Source organism: Marmota marmota, unplaced genomic scaffold, assembly GCF_001458135.2.
Source record: "Marmota marmota marmota unplaced genomic scaffold, marMar, whole genome shotgun sequence".
In the NCBI taxonomy this organism is placed as follows: Eukaryota; Metazoa; Chordata; class Mammalia; order Rodentia; family Sciuridae; genus Marmota; species Marmota marmota.
Window position 1 is genome coordinate 3,141,149 of NW_026000272.1, and position 20,648 is coordinate 3,161,796.

Below are 20,648 nucleotides of genomic sequence, written 5' to 3' on the forward strand. Positions count from 1 at the left end.
ACACACACACACATCCTATTATTTCTGTTCTTCTGGAGAACTTAATGAATGCATGATTTATGTGCTATATTTCTGTGCCTTATGTAGAATTAGAATAAGAAAATTTCATCCTGTCTAGAATAAGTTATTTTTTTCATTGGGGCTATTATTGCCCCAGTAAAAAATGCATGCTCTGGAGACAGATTACATAGATCAAATACCAAATTCACCATCTACCAACTGTGATCTGATAAGCTGCTTAATGTCTCAGTCTCCTCATCCTTACTTTGGGTTAAAAGTAGAACTGACCTCAAAGGGTTGCCATGAAGATGGTGTGAGCTAACATTTATTAGACAAAGCTTAGCACATAGTAAATGAACAGAAATTAATTGTAAACATAAATTAGCAAAAATAAAAAGAATTTCCCAGCTGAGCATGGTGGCACATGCCTGTGATCCTAGTGGCTCATGAGGCTGAAGCAGGAAGATTGAAAGTTCAAAGCCAGCATTAGCAACTTAGGCCCTAAGAAATTTAGCAAGACCTGTCTCTAAATAAACATAAGAAGGGGTGAGGATATGGTTCGGTGGTTAAACAGCCCTGGGTTCAATCCCTGATACCAAAAACAAAAGTAATAAAATAATACCCCAGATGAGTTTAATATACAGCAGAACTTGGGAAGCAGTAAATACAGTTTCAAGACCAAGAGCAGAAGGTGGATGCCCAGTTATGGAGGCCATTATAGGAATCCAGGTAACAGATAAGATAGAGGTGTTCCAGGGTAAGAGCATAGTAAGAGAAGTGATTAGAAGTAGTGGTGTTTTGCCTAGTTTCTGACCTCTGATCCTTCCCATTCCCTTATGCACAACCCCAGGCTGCTCTTACTGGAGCTCTGACTCGCCATATTCATCTGTGCCTCAAACTCTTTGGTGCTTTGTTAGTTAAGTGCAACCCTTTCCCCAGATCTTTGTAAGACTACTCCCATACCACATTTCTGTCTCGTCAGAGACATTTTCCTTGACACATCTACCCGTAGCCTCACTTGTGTCACTCATGGACCCTTTACCCTCATTCATTTTGCTTCATAGACTAATGACTGCTCTAGAGTGGGTATTCAAGTGTTTGTCATCTGCTTCCCCTGCTAGACTGTAAGTTCCATGAAGGAATGGTCAGTCCTTGTTCAGCTTGTTCCTTCCTGTCTTCTCAGGGCTAGTTTGTGGAATGTGTAACCATCTCCTAGGAAGCTCATAGCACATTCCACCCCAATACCTGATGTGGTGGGGATTTATCATCATTACTGCAGTGTTCTTTATTCATATACTCTGATGCCATGTAAACCATAGGGATGAGATTACAAATGAGCATTCTGTGCCTGGGGTTAATTAATGTTCCTGGTCTGCTTCCATCCATTCTCCCATCCTTCATCCCAGCACTCTGAGCCCCACTCCTCCTCCCTTTGGCCTTGGGGGCCCACATGTTTATCTAAAGAATTTTGATATAGATTAGAGCCCCTTTAGGAACCATATCCATAACTAAATGTTGACACCCAACCTGATTAAATTCTGAGCCACTGAGTATTTTTAGGCTAGAATCTGTTCTTCTAACTGGTGCCTCTGCACTCTGTTTGCTGAGTTCTTTCCCACAAAGGACAGTAGCAGCCCCTGGCTAAGGTCTCCTTTATGAGGTCTAATTTTTATAGTATCCCCAGTCCTTGGATTGTTGTTATTATAATGAAAAATACATGATTTCTCATATTCAGAGGATTAGGCAAGTTGTACACCTACTTCTCAATTGTTATGTCATGAATTACAAAGAATATGGACATTCTTTAAGTGTTTTCTCTATGCCTGGCTCTGTGTAGTGCACTGAATGTTGGTGTTCCTCTCACCCAATTCACATTAACATACTCACCCCTAAGGTGAGGAGGAATGGCTTTTGTTGGGTGATTAGCTCAAGAGGGTGGAACCGTAATCGTTGAGATTGGTGCCCATATAAATGAGGCCCCAAACAGCTATGTGAGGACACAAAAAGAAGATAGTGACCCAAAAGAGGGACTTCATCAGAACTTGTTCATGCTGGCAACCAGATCGCAGACTGCTAGCCTCTGAGAATAAATTTATGCTATTTATAAGCCAGTCCATCTATGGAATTTTTGTCATCACAGCTTGAAAGGACAAAAAGACCCTGGCTGCACATTTTGTTCCTGATCATCTCTCTTGCTAGTAACTCTTCTCATGGCTTATTAAGGACCATATTTTGCTTGAGCTGCATTTGAAGACACAGGTGATTTAAGGATGCTTTTAGTATATTTCTAAACAGAGTCTTATTTTGGTCATTTAGGAAGAAAAGTGACATATTCTAATACATCATGCAAAATGGATGAAGTAGGATCTGTGCCTAGAGTGATGTGTGTTCCTTTCCCTACCCCAACTCTCTGGTTGGGGATTATCATCTAGGACTACCACAAACCCACTGTAGCCAACCACTTGCAAGCTACTGTTGATGCCTCTGCAAATAGATGCTTAACATTTATTGTGGTAAAAACCACCTGATATGAAATCTACTATCTTAAGTGTACAGTACATTATGGTAATTATAGGTACATTGTTGCACATGTAGACTTCAGGAACTTTTCATGTTGCATGACTGAAAATATGCTTATTCTCCCTCTCCCCAGTCCCTGAAAACCACCATTCTTTTTGCTTCTGTGGGTTTGATTACTTTAGATATCTTATATTTATGTATTTATTCAATATTAGCCCTTCTATGATTGCCTTATATCACTTTTCACAATGTCCTCCAAGTTCATCCATGTTGTAGTATATGACAGGATTTCCTTCTTTTGTCAGGCTGAATAATATTTCACCATATGTATATAGCATAGTTTTTATCCATTCATTAATCTCTTGATAAACAATTAGATCATTTCCACCTTTTGGCTATAGTGAATAATGCTACAATAAATATGGGAGTACACATCTCTCTAATATACCAATTTTATACTCTTTAGATAAGGATACAGAAGTAGGATGTTTGGACCATGTAGTAATTCTACATTTAATTTGTTTGAGGAAACTTCACAATGTTTTCCATAATGGCTACACCAATTTACACTCTCACAAATGGTATATGAAGGTTCCTCTTAGTCCACATACTCACCAAACAACAGTTATTTTCTGTTTACTTTTTATAATGGCCATCCTAACAAGTGTGGGGTGAATTGTATTTTTATAAATGCTTTACATATTGTATTTTTTACATGTTCCATCTTTGACATATTGCATTTTTCATGTTGTGGGAGTGGGGCAAGATCCTTCGAGGTAAGAGAGACATGATTTGGAAGCTTTCTTTGACTTCAGTAGGAAATTGTGTTTGTCTTTCTGCCTTCTCAGTTTAAAGCATATTTATTTGTTAAGTGGAAGTATGTTTACTTATTCCTGTTTGGAATCTGTTGTACTCCACACTTTCATGTACTTCTGGGAACTTATCTTCAATGAGAGAAAGCTGGCATGAGGTCTGGACACAGCTATTGGTTCAGCCTGCCTAAGAGATCATTGTCTGATCACCAGTATTTGGCAATCTTTTCAACCTAAGTCTGCTCCTATTGGTGAGAAATAGTGCAATTTCTGGTTCACAAACTAGAAAAAAGGACAAATTCTACTACAGGAGACTAAAGGGTTAAAGCACCTCAAAATTGAACTCTTCCATCTCTTTCACAAGGCAGATCAGCTGGTACTTTATTAGCAAAGCATACTTAGATCTTTGTTCCCTGTGACTGAGCTTCTCACTATATGTCATAGATAAAGGATGGGAAGCCTATTCAGCTGGTGCTCCAACAAGAACTGTCACAGGTCAGAATTGAAATGCCATCCACTGTACTTATGCCATCCTTGCCAAGCCCATTTATCATGAAGCTTCAACTCTAAATACTCATAGTAGACAAAATTCATTTCCCACCAAATTTTGAAAGTTACTACTGGAGACATTATAAATTTTTCAAAATGTAGGAGGCTTGGAATTGCTGATATGGTTGGGAGCTGTTTTACCACAACAGCCACTTAGAAAGCACAAATCTCACACTCATCCTTGTCCTTGGAAGAAGCTTAGCAGAGGAGGCGGTGCAAAGGAACTCCTTCTGGGTAAATTCCTGGCAGGTGCAAAGTGCCCTTTTCTGTAGTTAGGTCACTTTCAACTTGGAGTGACTATAAAAGAAAAGATGATATGCCTCAAATTCTATATGGCAGGCAAGAGCTCTGATTTTTAGCTAGCAAGTTATAAAAGGAAGGGATGAAAGGAGCAGCTTGTGGTGCCCTGAATGTACCATCCTCCAGAATATGTGGTCATCCACATTTGAAGTCAGCTTTCTCAGATCTTCATGGCTGTCAGAGTAGATGGGGAAAAACAGGGTTTCCAAAAAGGACAAAACCTTTTTGTTTGGTTTGAACCACACACAGGCAAGACAAGCAAGGTTTTATCCAAGCTCTTCCACATCCTCTGCTGCTTTTGGCATGTGACAAGCATAGTTTGCTCATCACCTTTTCCTCATGTTAGAATTTGTGAGTGCTTGAGGCAAAATCTCATCCAGATGTTGCTGGATCCTTTGCAATTATAAAAAGGTCAGAAGGGTCTTTTGATGTCCTGACAACCTACAAAGCCTCTGCCAGTTCCTTTCTTCCCACTAAGAGGCAAAGAACACCACAAGGCTCCCGCAGGTCATGGCCTCACTTGAGAACTTAGAAGTCAACAGTATTCAAGGATTTCAACTTCAGCAGGCTGCCCTGAGTTTTAGGGTATGGTTCAATTGCAAGTGAAGGAACATGTTCTATATGCATTTTCCAGATGCAGACAGAAGGATCCAAAAGTTGGTGTCTTGGTTTTACCAGATTTGGGAGTCACAGTGGGCCAGCATGTGGACCTGCTAGGAGAAGTTTCCTGAGAAACATACACTGGTTTGCTGTCTACAACTTCATGTGTTTCCCATGTGAAGCAGAAGGAAATGGTCACAGAATGGCTTGGGGGCTCTAGCCCTCACCACAGAAATCCTGATTTCAGCTTGTGGGTGGAGATAAAACCAACTACATCATTTCCAAGTCTAGTATAAAGCCAAAAATCAAGACAAGTTTCAAGACTCCTAGAGCAGAGCAGTAAACCAAGTTCATGAAGCCCCTCCAGGCCCAGGGCCTTCTGTGCTTGTGTACAGGTTGCATATACATTAAGTTAGCTCTGGCTATGACAAGCTTCCAATTCTGAGAGGAAGAGATACTCTGTGATCAGTCCTGTCTTTATACCTTATAGACAGACGATCTCTTATTTGGGTTATGACCTTGGAAGAAAGGTGACCTGGGGTTCAGCCCCAGGCTTAGGTTCCTAAATGACTGTAGCAGATTCAGCCATCTTGTGGTCCTTACCTAAACACACTTAGTGGGCCTTCTCAAGGAACACTATGCAGCACTGACTTCCTGATGTCCACTGGTTGCTTACTTAACCAAGATGCATCAAATTGCTTAAATTTTTCACAGATAGAAAAAAAACACTCCACAAAATTGGAAAACAACTGGAAAAAGCATTCGTAGTTTATGGGGCTACAGAATATTTATAGCCCAGAGGGCCAATAGTTCTAATTTACAGCAATTTTAAAAGGTTTTTGGACAAAGGACCCAGAACCTAATAGAAAAATGTAAAAAAAAACAAAACCAAAAAACACAAGCAAACGGATCATAAGAAACACATAGAATATATGTGTTTAACTATATTAAAGCTGTTTAACCTCACTAAAGTAAGCACTGTAATGCCAGATTCATGGGACCCCAATAGACCTCCAGGAGCTGAATCCGATACAAGCACACAGAGTCTTTATTGCAAGCTCGAGCCTGGACTCACAACTGTTCCTGACGCAGCGGTCCCAGGGAGTGAGTCCCAGTCCTTTGTTCAGTGAGATTTTATAGGTTTTGGGGGATACTCTATGCATCACAACATCACACAGCAAATCATTCCATACCGCGGGAAAGTCAAACAACAACTCTTAACATTGATTAGCACATTCACTGGCAAGAACAAGTTGGGTAGGGGTGATTGGTCAGTACAAAAGGGGTATTCATTTGAACTGATTGGTTTAAGCCAAGAGGGGAGTAAATGCTAAACTACATGGTTTCCCAACATGTTATCGACCACCATAAACTACTGGGAGGGTCATCTGGCATCCCAGGTATTTCCCTGTCTCATGCTGATTGGTGGCTGCTAGGGGGTTGCTATGGGTCCCCACCTAGCCTGACTGAGTCAGGGACACCTGGGGCAGCAGATCTCTCCTGTTATTTACAGACAAACAACTCAGCAGGGTGGGTATGTGCCTAGGAGTGCTCTGTGGGTTTTTCCAAGGACAAGGGTCACGCCCCCTTCCTTAGGACAGGTCTTGAGGTAGAAGCTGCTGTTATTTATTTATTTTTTAAAAATGGAGTCACATTAGTTTCTCAGTACAATGGACTGAATATATGTGTCCCGCTAAAATTAATAAGATGAAACTATTGTAGCCTTTAAGGTGATGGTATTAGAAGGCAGGGTCTGTGGGATGTGACTTGGCCAAGCAGGTAGAGCTCTCATGAAAGGGATTGGTTCCCTTATAAAAGAGGCCCCAAAGAGATCCCTTACCCTTTCTGACATGTGAGAACACAGTGAAAAGTGAAAGGACACTGTATGTGAACTAGGATGTGGGACTTCACCAGACACCAAATGTGCTAGTAAATCTGTTTTTTGGATTCCCCAGCCTCTAGAACTGTAAGAAATAAATTTCTGTTATATATAAGCCACTCAGTTCATGACATTTTGTTACAGCAGCCCAAGCAGACTAAGACAAATTAAAAATTTTTTAAATTAATTTAAAATAAAAAATGCAAAAGAAAAATTCTGAAAAATAAAAACTGACCTAAAATAGACAGATTTTAGAATTAGATAATGGCATCAAAATAGTTGTTGTAATTGCATTCTATATGTTCAAACAGTTTTGAAGGACCATGGAAGACATAAAAATATGCAATTTTTATTCATAGAGATGAAAATAGTGCTTATTATGAAAAAAATACATTAATAGGATCACCAGTAAATTCTACATAGCAGAAAGAAAGGCTTATACTCAAGCATAGCAGCAGAAGTTATCTAGAATGACACACAGCATAGACAGTACCATGATTGGGAGGGGTTAGTCCTAGGAATACAGTATTGGCTAAATGTTTGAAAAATCAATCAATGTCATTCACATTATAAACAAACTGAAAAAGAAAATAATGGATGCAGAATGAGAATTTGACAGAACATAACAGGCCTTCCTTATAGAAACACTTAGCAGACCAGGAATGGAAGGGAAATACCTCAGCCAAAACAAAACAAAAGGCCTGGATACGAGGGCTGAATTATAAAGCATTTTAGGCAATTAAATCTCTCCCATCAGTAGCAAACAGTGTATTCCATATCGCAAAGGAATATTTTCTAATATTTTCCCCTCAACAGAAAGAATTTTCTGTAATATTAATAAATAATATTGTTCAGAAAATAAATATACTCTAAAACTTATTTTATTGATCTTTATAAAATTGTGACTATAAAAATATAGGACATTTTAAGAATATTGAAATATCTGCAAAAGGTACAATTTAAGCAACCACAAGTAATGGAATGCTTTATTTTCTTGCTTTTTTCTAGTTCTAATTGACAATTTAGAAAGAATACATTTCCCCTTTAAAGATACTTCTCAAGATTATTAAAATACTTTATGTTTAAATGCAAGAAAATCTTGTACTCAAAACTTTACAACTTAAAGGTCAGAAGTCCCACTTTTGCTGCTTTAGACATAAATAAAACCAAATAAATCCAATAGAAGTCATTACTTGTGCCATCTGTGTGCTATTGTTTCTTATGCAGATGTACCCTTTCAACAGGCTATGTCTATCCCATGCATTACCACAGGGCTTGTAGATTGAAAGTGTGTTGGAAGTGATCTGCGACATTGCTGACCATTAAAAATTTCCTGTCAGATGCAGACTACTCCCACTTCCCTTGGTAGGCCACTGCATGACACTAAGCTTCTTAGCAAGAAGTAGCCTATTTGATTTTCAGTTGAGGCCTCCAAAATCACCATTGTTTGTCCTTTGTATGCAATTTTAGTAGGGTGAGATCATTAATTGCTTATATCATACGATGGGGAACAACAAACACCATTACATAGTTAGTGGCCTGCAGCGGATCTCATTGCCTGCCTTTTTTAGAGGAGTGTCTTTGTCAATCCAGGCATCATACTTCTCACTATCTTGGTCTCCCTGTTAATCCTACATTCTTCCCCACACAGATAGAAACACAAAATCCATTTCCTCTTTCCTAGAGATAAAATGTTAAGGGGAGAATTATTCTCCAGTGCTCAGTGCTGACCCAGCCCTTATCTTCCATGTCTGGCTTTAGAACTGTTGGTCTGATCCTCCAACCCAAGGGAACTCACTCCCTTCTATTCCCACACACCTGCTTCCCCCTTCCTTCATCCATCCCTGCCATCAGAGAACATACAAATACACATATCTCAAATCATGCTGATTTTTATTTTCACCACCATTGTTAACCACTTGGTATAAAATGTACTGCCTACATGGTTAATCATTTCTCAGGTCTGGACTGCAGCTAGTTTCGAGCTTTGGCTCAAACCAACTGAGTTTCTTTTTCAGCTGGTGATAATGGCTGAGTTGGGTTGGCCCTCTCCTTTTCTTGACTTTTAACTGCAGTGTTGAAGGGAGGAGAAGGAAGAGGAAGACGAGGAGGAGGCTTAGAAGTCACAAAGCCCTATCCTGACTCCTCTGTATGTAGAGGGGGCAATAAAGATGTTCTGGTTGGAGAAAGGGTAAATTTCTTTAGCCCTCTTCAAGAGCCTTCCAAATTAACCTGCTACCAATCCATTCAGTGGTACATGCTGATCTTTCCTACTCTTTATCATTATCTACTTTGTACACATCTTACTACCCATAGTAATGTGACCACATTTAATTCTCTGGAGATGTGATGTGAAGTGTTCTACTTTCTGCTTACAAATTTGTCTTATGCATCTTGAAGACCTTACATCTTGGTTACCACGAGCTAGCTTTTCTATTCCATCTCCTTTCCTCAGTGTTCAAGGAGCTCTCCTCAGTTTTCCATTCTGAAATCCCTGCTTTTAGTCTGTTTTCAATCGTATTGGTCCGCTGAGCATCCTAGCAATATTCCAACTGTGTGAGCCACGCTTATCTCAACAGGTGTAGTATCAAAATTTGTTTTTAACAATATAGGGGGGGGTTGAGACAAATATTCACATGGCAGAAGTTATTTTGGGCTTGCAGGAAACAACAACTTAAGACTCATGGAGGAGCTTGCCTTAACCAAAGGTGTGTAAGACTCAGGTGAATATGTCTTCTCAATATGTATTCACACAATCTAGACATTTATGTCACTTTATTTTACTGCTGCCACTGTTATCATTCTACTGTACTTGGAGCTTATCTCACAGATAAGACACTGGTGGAATTCATTTTTTATGAGTAGTTCTAACAAGTTTCCAGTTTCTTGGATGAGGAATTGTGTGATCAAGTTCTGTCCATGTAGTTCTCTAGGTAGAGGCTCTCCCATTCATATTTTGCCCACAAAGGAAAGAGGTTAGGTATGGCACTTATCAGTTGGCAAGTTCAGCCTGGCTGAGGGTCTTACCTGGGCATTGTCTGTCTTAGTTGGGTTTCCTATGTTCACTCACTTGTTATTGTCCACTGGTTGCTTTCTCACCCAGGATGCAAAACACTGCTTAAAATTTTAAAGGTAGACGAAAACCACTGAAACAAATTCAAAAGACAGCTTAAAAATGGAAGAATTTGTAACCTACACCATTAATATCACTAATACGTGTGAACTCTTAAAATTTTCAGAACAAATAACCCATACCTTATAGAAAAATGTGGAAAAAACACAGACAGACAATTCAAAAGAAAGTTATAGAACTGGCCCTTAATCATATTAAAAGATGTTTGAGGGGCTGTGGCTGTGGCTCAGTGGTAGTGCGCTTGCCTGGCATGTGTGAGGCACTGAGTTCAATTCTCAGCACCACATATAAATAAATTAAATAAAAGTCTATCAACAACTAAGTATATGTGTATTTTTTTAAAAGATGTTTGACCTCACTAACGCAAGATAAATCAAATAAAAAATACTTTGAGGGCTGGGATTGTGGCTCAGTGGTACAGCACTCGCCTAGCATGGGTGAGGCACTGGGTTCCATCCTCAGCACCACATAAAAATAGATAAAAATAAAGGTATTGTATCCACCTACAACTAAAAAATATATTTAAAAAATAGATAAAAATACTTTGAGAAATAAAATGTGACCTGGGACTGGTACATATTTGAAATTAGCCAATAAGGATATTAAATATCTATAATAAATGTATTTCATATATTGAAAAATTAGGTAGAGTCATGAAAACTCTGAAATAGATCCAAAATTATCTCACAGACCTGAAAAATATAATACCTGAGATGACAAGCCCAGAGGATGGAATCAATAACAGATTAGACACATCAGAAAGAGAAATTCATACTGTTGAAGACATTGCAATAGTAATTACCCAGAATGAAGTATGGAGTCTATCAATATAAACAAACAAAGAAATAATGCACCATGATCAAGTGAGATATGTACTGAATGAAGAGCTGGTTAAACATTTGAAACTTAGTGTATTTCACACTGAAAAACTAAAACTGAAAAGCCATATGATCATATTAGTAAATGCCGAACAATAATTTTACAAATTCCAACATCTAATCTTTTTTTTAAAACAAAAAAACTATCAGTGAACTAGAAATTGAAAAAAAAATCTCAAATTGAAGAAGACCATCTTCAAAAGTCTAATACCATACATCATAATTGTGGCAAAAGACACTTTTACTTTAAGATCAAAATTTTTAAAAAGACATCCACACATATACTGAATTCAAACTAGAAAATTCTAAAAAAGCATCAGTTTACAAAGAAGTAAAATTGTTTTTTGTTTGCCAATTGCATTATCACTTGTGTAGAATATTCAACAGAATTCAGAAAAGAACTATTAATCAAGTTAAGTGGAATCAGCCAACCCCAGAAAGACAAGGACCACATAATATCACTCATATATGGAGTCTAAAAATATTGATATCATAGAAATTGAGTGTAGGTGGTGATTGTCAGAGGTTGGGGAGCATAGAAAGGAGAAAAATGGGGAAAAGTTGGTCAGGAATTACTAAGTTGTAGTTAGATAGGAGGAAGAAATTCTGGAGTACTATTGCACCAGAATTATTATAGATAAAAATAATTTATTGGTGAATTTCAAAAAGCTAGAAGAAAGGACTTAAAATAATTTTTCCATTAAAAAAATAACAAATATTTAAGAAGATAGACAAGTTTTACCAGAATTGAGCATTATGCAATGTATACATATATCAAAACATTCTATGGTACCTCACTAATACATACATTTTTTAAATATGTCTATGTGTTAGTCAAAACAATCAGTATAAGTTATAGGTAAACAAAGGGAATGAACTAGAATCATATAAAATACTTGATTAAAACCAAAGAACATAGAAAAAGATGGAGAAAAAGAAACAGAAAAAAATGAAAGATAGACAAAGATGGCAAAACAATAAGCACTTAATATGAATTGAATATGAATTGTTTAAATGCATCAGTTTAAAGTAGAGGTTGCAAATGGATTTTCAGAACAGAAGTACAAAGTGTATGTTTTGTACAATAATCAACTTGAACTATAAGGATTCAGATAGATTAAAAGTAAAGATGTAGAAAGTTACATCATGCCAACACTAACCAAAATCATGCTGGGAAAAAAATGTAAATAAATGAAAGAAAGATCAGTAGAGTGGAGGAAATGGAACAAAGAGAGGGAGGAAAGGGACAGCAAGAGAAAGTACTGGGGACTGAATTGGAGTAAATTCATGCTTTTATAATTATGTCAAATCATATGCTAATGATATGTATAACTAATATTAACCAATAAAGTGAAGAAAAAAAGAATGCTGGAGTAGCTATATTAATTTCAGACAAATCAGACTTCAGAAAAAAAAGAAGATAAATAGGAATAAAGAGGAATATTATATAATAGTTTAAGATTTTCCCACATTTTTATTGTGCATTATAGTTGTAGGTATTGATGCAATTTGTTGTTGCATATTCATACATGCACACAATATGACAATATAATTTTACCTATATCACTCCCCAATACTTCCCCATTCCTTTCCCTTCTCCTATCCCTTGGTCCCTTTCCTCTACTGGTCTCCCTTTAATTTTTAGGATACCTACCCCCATCTTTGTTTCCCTTTTTCCTCTCTAGTTTCCACATGTGAGAGAAAATATATGACCTTCTGAGTTTGACTTATTTAATGTAACATAATGGTCTCTACTTCCATCAATTTTCCTGCAACTGCCATAATTTCATTTTTATTTATAACTGAATAAAACTCCATTGTGGATATATACCACATTTTCTTAATACATTCATTCACTGATGAGCACCTAGGCTGTTTCCATAGTTTGGCTGCTGTGAATTGTGCTGCTATAATCATGGGTGTACATATATCACTGTAGTAAGATGACTTTAATTCTTCAGGGTAAATACTGAGAGGTGGTATAGCAGGGTCATATGGTGGTTGCATGCCTATTATTTTGAGGAACCTCCATACTGATGTCCATAGTGGTTGTACTAATTTTCAGTCCCACGTGTGAAATTGTTCCTTTCTGTGCTCATCCTCTCCAGCATTTATTATTGTTTGTAGTCTTGATGACTGCCGTTCTGACTGGTGTGAGATGAATTCTCAATGTAGTTTTAATTTGCATTTCCCTAAGAGTTACTGGGGTTGAACATTTTTTCATATATTCATTGGTCATTTGTATTTCTTCTTTTGATAGTGTCTGTTTAATTCATTTGCCAATTTATTAATTATGTTATTTGATTTTTTTGGTGTAAAGATTTTTGAGCTCTTTAAATATCCTAGATATTAATCCTCTGTCAGAATAGTAGCTAGCAAAGATTTTTCTCCCATTCTGTGGTTCTTTCTTCACATGACTAATTGTTTCCTTTGTTGAATAGAAGCTTTTTAATTTGACGTTGTTCCATTTATTAACTCTTGACATTATTTCCTGAGCTTTAGTGGTCCTATTGAGAAAGTCGCTGCCTGTGCCTAAAAGCTAGAATGTTGAATCTATATTTTCTTCTAGGAATTACATCTATTCTGGACTACTTCCTAGGCCTTTGATACATTTTGAGTTGGTTTTTGTTCAGAGTAAGAGACAGGGTCTAGTCTCATTCTTCTACATATGGATAACCAGTTTTCCCAGCACCATTTGTTAAATGGGCTGTCTTTTCTGCAATATATGTTTTTGGTACCTTTGTCAAAGATCAGATGACTGTAGATGTGTGGGTTTGTCTCTGGGTCTTCTATGCTATAACATTAGTCTGTGCATCTGTTTTTATGCTAGGACCAAGAAGTTTTTGTTACTATAGCTCTGTAGTATGATTTGAAGTCAGATATTGGGATGCCTCCAGCATTTTTTTTTTTACTTAAAATTGCTTTGGCTAATCTGGATCTTTTATTCTTCCAAATGAATTTTAGGACAGTTTTTTTTCCCTAGTTCTGTGAAGAATGTTATTGGTATTCTCATGGGGATTACATTGAATCTCTATATTTCTTTTGTAAGTATAGCTTTTAAAAATATTAATTCTGCCTATCCATGAACATGAGAGGTCTCTTCATCTTCTGAGGTCATCTTCAATTTCCTTCTTCAATGTTTCATAGTTTTTGTTGTAGAGGTCCTTCATCTCCTTGGGTAGATTTATTCCTAGGTATTTTTGGAGGCTTTTGTGAATGGGATTGTTTCCCTGATTTCTTTCTCAGCAGATTTGTTTTTTGGTATACAGGAAAGCTATTGATTTTTGTATGTTGATTTTGTAATCTTGTACTTTGAAAAAAAAACGTTTATTAGCTCTAATAGTCTTTCATTGGATTTTTTTTTATCTTCTAGGTATAGGACCATATAACTTTCAAATAGTGATAATTTGGTTTCATCTTTTCCTATTTTTGTCCCTTTTATGTCCTTTTCTTGCTTAAATGCTCTGGATAGAATTTCAAGGACTATATTAAACAGGAATGGTGACAGTGGACATACTTGTCTTTTCCCAGATTTTAAAGGGAATTCTTTCATTTTTTCCCCATTTATAATGAGGTTGACTTTGAGTTTTTCATTTATAGTCTTTATGATGTTGAGTTGTGTTCCTTTTATCCCTAGTATATTTAGTGTTTTTGTCATGAATGAGTGCTGAATTTTGTCATAGACCTTCTCTGCATCTATTGATATTACTAAATGATTTTTGTTCTTAATTATGTTAATATGACAAATTACATTGATTGATTTGCATATATTAATCCATCTTTGAATTTCTGAAATAAAAACAAGTTGGTCATGGTATACAATCTTTAAATATGTTGTTAAACATGATTTTCTAATATTTTATTAAGTATTTTTGCATCTAGTTTCACCAGAGATATTAGTCTATAGTTTTTTTTCCTTGATGTGTCCTTATCTGGTTTTGGTATGAGTGTAATATTGGCTTCATAGAATGAAATTTGAAGTGTCCCACTTTTTTCTATTTCATAAAATAATTTGAGGGGATTCACATTAGTTCTTCTTTAAAGGTTTGGTAGAATTCAGCCAAGAATCCATCTGGTCCTGGGCTTTGCTTTGTGGGAAGGCATTTTATTACTGCTTGCACCTCATTTTGTTTTGTTCTGTTTGGGTTTGTAGGGCACAGTGCTCACTTGCCAAAGTGTCTTAAGGTGATCTGAACTGAGACTCACTTGCAGATGTGGTGTCCATAGTCTGTCTGTTATTTCCTGCTGTTTTTGGATGTCCACAGGTGACACCTGGGGGCCCACCCCTAGCTATTTCTACTTGGGGCCTGGTCATTAGTTTGGGGTTCTGTCTCTTCTATTTTTTATATTAAAGTATAGCTGAAGATTGAGTGTCATTAATTTGTGTGTGGAACAAGGTGTACTGTCTTTTGGTTGAACTTAGTTCAGCAGCAGAATTTCTACCCTGTGTCTCTGTAGGTTCCCAGCACCTCACAAAATAGGGGGGAATAAACAATAGTAACAACCAATGCAACTAATACACATCATTAAACTACATATTTGATTCCCACTATGACATGTAGAATGTTAATTGCCAATATAGTCTTTCCTCTCTGTTTAATGTACCCAAATTTCTGAGTCTCTAAGACACTTTGTTCAATATTGAGTTTTGTTGAAATTTCCCTTTCACTCACTTCACAGAGAACTAGTACTCCTACTGTTTGAATACAGAGTCACACAGACACTAGAAATGCAGCCATCTTGAATTCCCCCTGGAATTTCTTCAGCAGTTTAACTTTTTAAAGTACATATGAATCCTTAACATGAATGCACCTGGTAAAGAAGAAATGGAGAGTCCACCATTAGGATTGGAGACTTCAAGACCTCTGCCATTAATTAATAGATCCAGCAAGCAGGTATCAGTAAAGATATAGATGATCTGAATAGTACTATCAATCAACATGATTTAAACAGCATTTATAGCATAATACATCCAACAATAACAGAATACACATTCTTTTGAAGTGCACATGAGATATTTACAAAGATAGACCTCATATAGATTATAAAACACACCCTAATTAAACTAAAAGAATAGAAGTCATATAAAATATGTTCTTTGATAAAAATGTAATTAAACCAGAAGTCAATAACAGAAAGATAGCTGAAAATGTTCCATATGTTTGAAAATTAAATGCCACATTTCTAAATAAATCATTAGTCTCAAAATAAGGTTAAAATTATATTGAACTGAATGTAAATACAACTTATCAAACTTTTTGTGGTACAGCTAAGACAGCATTTAAAGGGGCATTTATGTAATCATTTGCAAACATTTGAAAGGAAATACTATTTATAATTAATAACCAAAACTTTTACTTTAGAAAAAAACTAATAAATTATACTAAAATAAACAAAAGGAAGAAAATAATAAGTATTAAATGAGAAACCAATGAAATAAAACCAGGAAAATAATAAATATATCAACAAAATGAAAAGGAATATTATTGTAAAAATCAATAAAATTGGCAATTTTCTAGCTAGGCTAATGAAATTTAAAAAGAGAAGCAACAAGGGGCTGGAGTTGTGGCTCAGTGGTAGAGCACTTGCCTAGCATGTGTGAGGCACTGGGTTCAATTCTTGACACCCATATAAACAAATAAAGGTCTATCAATAACTAATAAAAATTTAAAAAAGAGAAGCAACAAATTACTAATGTTAGGAATAAAAAAAGTTTCTTCACTACTCATCCTATAAATATGAAAAATATAATGCAAGATGAACATACAGTTGATAAATGAAATTAACCAACTTTTCAGAAGGCAAAAATCAATAATTTTTACTGAATGAGAAATAGATAATCTGAAAGTTTTTTATCCATTAAATAAAATTAGTTAGTATTTTAAAGCATTTAAAGAATACTTGGTGCATTCTACCAAAAATTTGAGAGAGAATTAATATCAATTTGACACAATCCATTCCAGATTATAGAGAAAGAAACACTTGGCAACTCATTTTATGAACTCAGTATCAACCCAATATCAAAATTAGACAAAGACATTTTAGAAGAAACTATTACTGTCTCTTATGAACACACAAGAAAAAATTCTCAAAAAGTGCTATCAAATTGAATCCAGAAATATATAAAAAGAATAATGCATTTTAACCCAGTGGGTTCCATTCCAGAAATACAAAACTGGTACAACATTAATAAATCATTTGGTGTAATTTGACATGTTAACAAAATTAATAGGATGAGAAATGTGATTATATTAATAGATTAAGACAAATCATCTGACAAAGTTCTATACCCATTCATAATAAAAATTCTCAAAAGCTAGGAATAGAATAGAACTTCTTTATCCTAATATAGGATATATATGAAAAACTTATAGTTGACATCATGCTTACTGGAGAGAGACTGAATGCTTTCACCCTAAGATAGAGAACAAGGCAAGGATATGCCCTCTCAACTCTCCTGTTCAATATTGAGCTGGAATTTCCAGTTAGCATAATAAATTTTTTTAAAAAAAGGAAGAAGTAGTGAGGAGATTAGAAAGGAAAAGTGTATTTGAGTATACATGACTATGTACAAAATCATGTAAAATTTTAAAAAATGACTCCTGGAAGTAATAATTGAGTAGATAGTAATTGCAGGATAGAAATCAATATACAGAAATTGAATGTTTTCTTGTATACCAACAATGGACAATGGATCTGAGTTTTACAATTTACCACAATTTACCATTTACAATAACATTACAAAATAAAATACTAAATTGTATTTAAGTATATATATTATCTGTATGTAGAAAATTACAAAACACAGGTGGAAAAAAAGCTAAAGAAATTGTGAGATAATACATATTAATGAAATAAACTCACTATTATAAAGTTGTAATTTCCTCTATAAGTTCAACACAATCCCAATTAAACTCACTTTCAGAAAAAAAAAAAATGTTTTCCCTCTGTATTCTCACACTACACCAACCAACACATAAAGCTTCTATAGCCCCACAGAGATACTATGAGTTAAGGAACAAAGACCACAGAGCTTTTCCAGGTATGCCACCATAAAAGTGCCTCCATGTGTTTAGATATCCAGATGCTCTCAGAATCCTGTCATTTTGGATTTTTATGGAGACTTAATTGCATACCTAGAATTAATAGACTGGGTGGGGACACCTAGCAAGGTCTACTATTCTTCTTGGCCTCTGTGTATACCATTCCTCTATCCAGAGGATCCCTCTGGAATGAAGAGGGTTTTATATCTTACTAGCAGACAACGGTAAGTCAAAGCATTTCTTCATCTATTTTTAATATCTAAGTTATAAGACAAAAAGGCAAGGAAAGATTAGAGTTTCTATGATCCATTCTTGGGGACAGAAATTTTAGTTTCTATTGCCTGCCTTGCGAAGGAATTATGAGCCAGAACCCTACACAAAAATCAAAATCCATCTATGTCATAATAACACAAACATCCAGCAAACTTTTTAAAAATGATATTGACAAATCAATTCCAAAAGTCACATGTAAAGAAAATAACATATAGTAACCAAGACAACTAAAATTAAGGAAATTATTGATGAAAAATTGGCATGTGAATCAATGAAACATATTCCAGAGACCAAAAATAGATTCATACAGTATAATCAATTGATGTAGTTATTTATTGAGTACTAGGGATTTAAACTACAGGTGCTCTACTACTGAGCAATATCCCCAACGCTTCTATTTTTTATTTTATTTTGATATAGGGTCTTGCTAAGAGCTTGAGACTGGACTTGAACTTATGATCCTCCTGCCTCAGCCTTCCTAGTACCTGCGATCATAGATGTATGCCATCATACTTAGCTAGTCAACAGACTTTTTATTAATTCATAAATGTAATTTGATAGAGAATGCATACAAATGAAGGTGAAACAATTGGGATTATAAGCCAAACAGTAAAATAAAGTAAAATAAAATAAAATAAAAAGTAATAAAGGATCTAGACTCAGAGTTCAAGCCTTAAAGTTTAAAAAAATTAAAAATAGATCAGACAGAAATATAAAATGCAAAACATTTTTACATATGAGTAAACTATGTGAAAAACAATGATCTTTGCTTACAAATAAATGACATAATTTCATAGAAGGGGGCTGGGGAAAAGCTGTTGGCCTAAGTAACTTTGGAAATGAATGGAGACATTAAGTGTAATGATAAAAAGAACTGCATGTAAACGATATACTATAGTGGAAGTTATGTCCCATTGTGTGATTTCACAATTTTGAAAACATTGTACATGTAGAATAGGGTTGCAAAAAATACACAGATGATCGATGGTGGGAGTCATGTTGTGGAAAACTAGAATGAACCTCATGGTCCTGGATTAGAAGCAGAGAGAGCAGTATGAACTCATATTAAGCTTAATATAGATATACATACACAGATACAGAAATAGTTATATGTATGTATGAAGTTAGTATGTACACACACATTACCTTACTCTTTCAACTGAGAGGGACTAGAAGCATTGACAGCCTCATAGAAATGAGTAAACTTCACCAGAACATGGTTACTACCATTCTTCAATAAAGGAAACCAAGAATCTTAAAATAAATGGATTCTATGACTGGGGGAGGAAATATGCAAGATGAATGAGGAGCATGTTGTAGTGCTACAAAAATTTTAAAAAATGATCAGAAAAAAAAGATGAAGGCAAATCAAAGGAATATAGAAGCCCATCTGAAAAAGCTCTCAGTGGGCAAAGTTGGAACATATTTAGCAACAAATTAATTAAGGCAACATTAGGTTATAACTCAAAATATAAAATAAACATCCACAAATCTATACTGATATCAATAAATTAATCAAAAATGAAGACATGTTTTCTTTATTTTTCTTTATTTTTGTTTTTGCATTATTGAGGATTGAACCCAGGGCACGGTATATGCTAGGCAAGTGCTCTGCCACTGAGTGCTCGTCCCCAGCCTGAGAGACAAATTTTCTACATGAAGCTACCATAATTTATGTAGCTACTTTACCCTCAAGCTGGTAAATATAATTCCAAATCTCTTAAATTTGGTCTGTGTTTAATTACTTCAATAGAACCCAGAATGGTGAGGGGTAAAATCAGTAAGAGTGACATTATAGTGGAGAAACAACAAGCACTATCTTGGCCAAGTAATCAAGGCTAATAGTGACAGCACAAAGTCATGTTTCTAGCATGTTCCCTTGAAAGGATGTAATGAAAATGGCACTTTACCTCTGTGGTCTTCCTCTTCAAAAACTATAACCCCAGTGCAATCATGAGGAAGATATTGGACAAATCACAATTGAGGGTAATTTGACAAAAATATCTATTACTTATCAAAACTGTGAAGATTATAAAAAAACAGAGAAACTCTAACAGCCAACAGGAACCTAAAGAGACATGGTGACTGAATATAACTTCCTAACAAGATAAAAACTAAGGAAATCTGAATAAAGTGAACAGTTCTATAAAAATAATGTATTGATATTAGCTCATCAGTTGTAACAAATGTGTTATATTAATATAAGAAATCAACAATGGGGGGAATTGAAATCCTTTGCATAAGTACTTTTTTTGCTGTCTTTATAATTGTTCTATAAATCTGAATCTATTCTAAAATACAAAATTTATTTAACATAAAAATAACTCTTCCTATAAGTGGCCTGAGATTACCTGGGAAAATAGTTTGCTACTTTTAAAATTTTTTTAATATTTATTTTTTAGTTATAGGTGGGCACAACATATTTATTGTATTATTTTATTTTTATATGGTGCTGAGGATTGAACCCAGTGCCTCATACATGCTAGACGAGTGCTCTACTACTGAGCCACATCCCCAGCCCCTATTTTGCTACTCTTTCAATCCAGAAAATCCTACAAAAGCATTCCAATGAGGAGGTTCAAATCTTTGTGTTCACTTTAAAGACACTCATGAAAATGCCCAAGCTATTGATGGTATGTATTTCTTTTTTTTTTTTTTTAA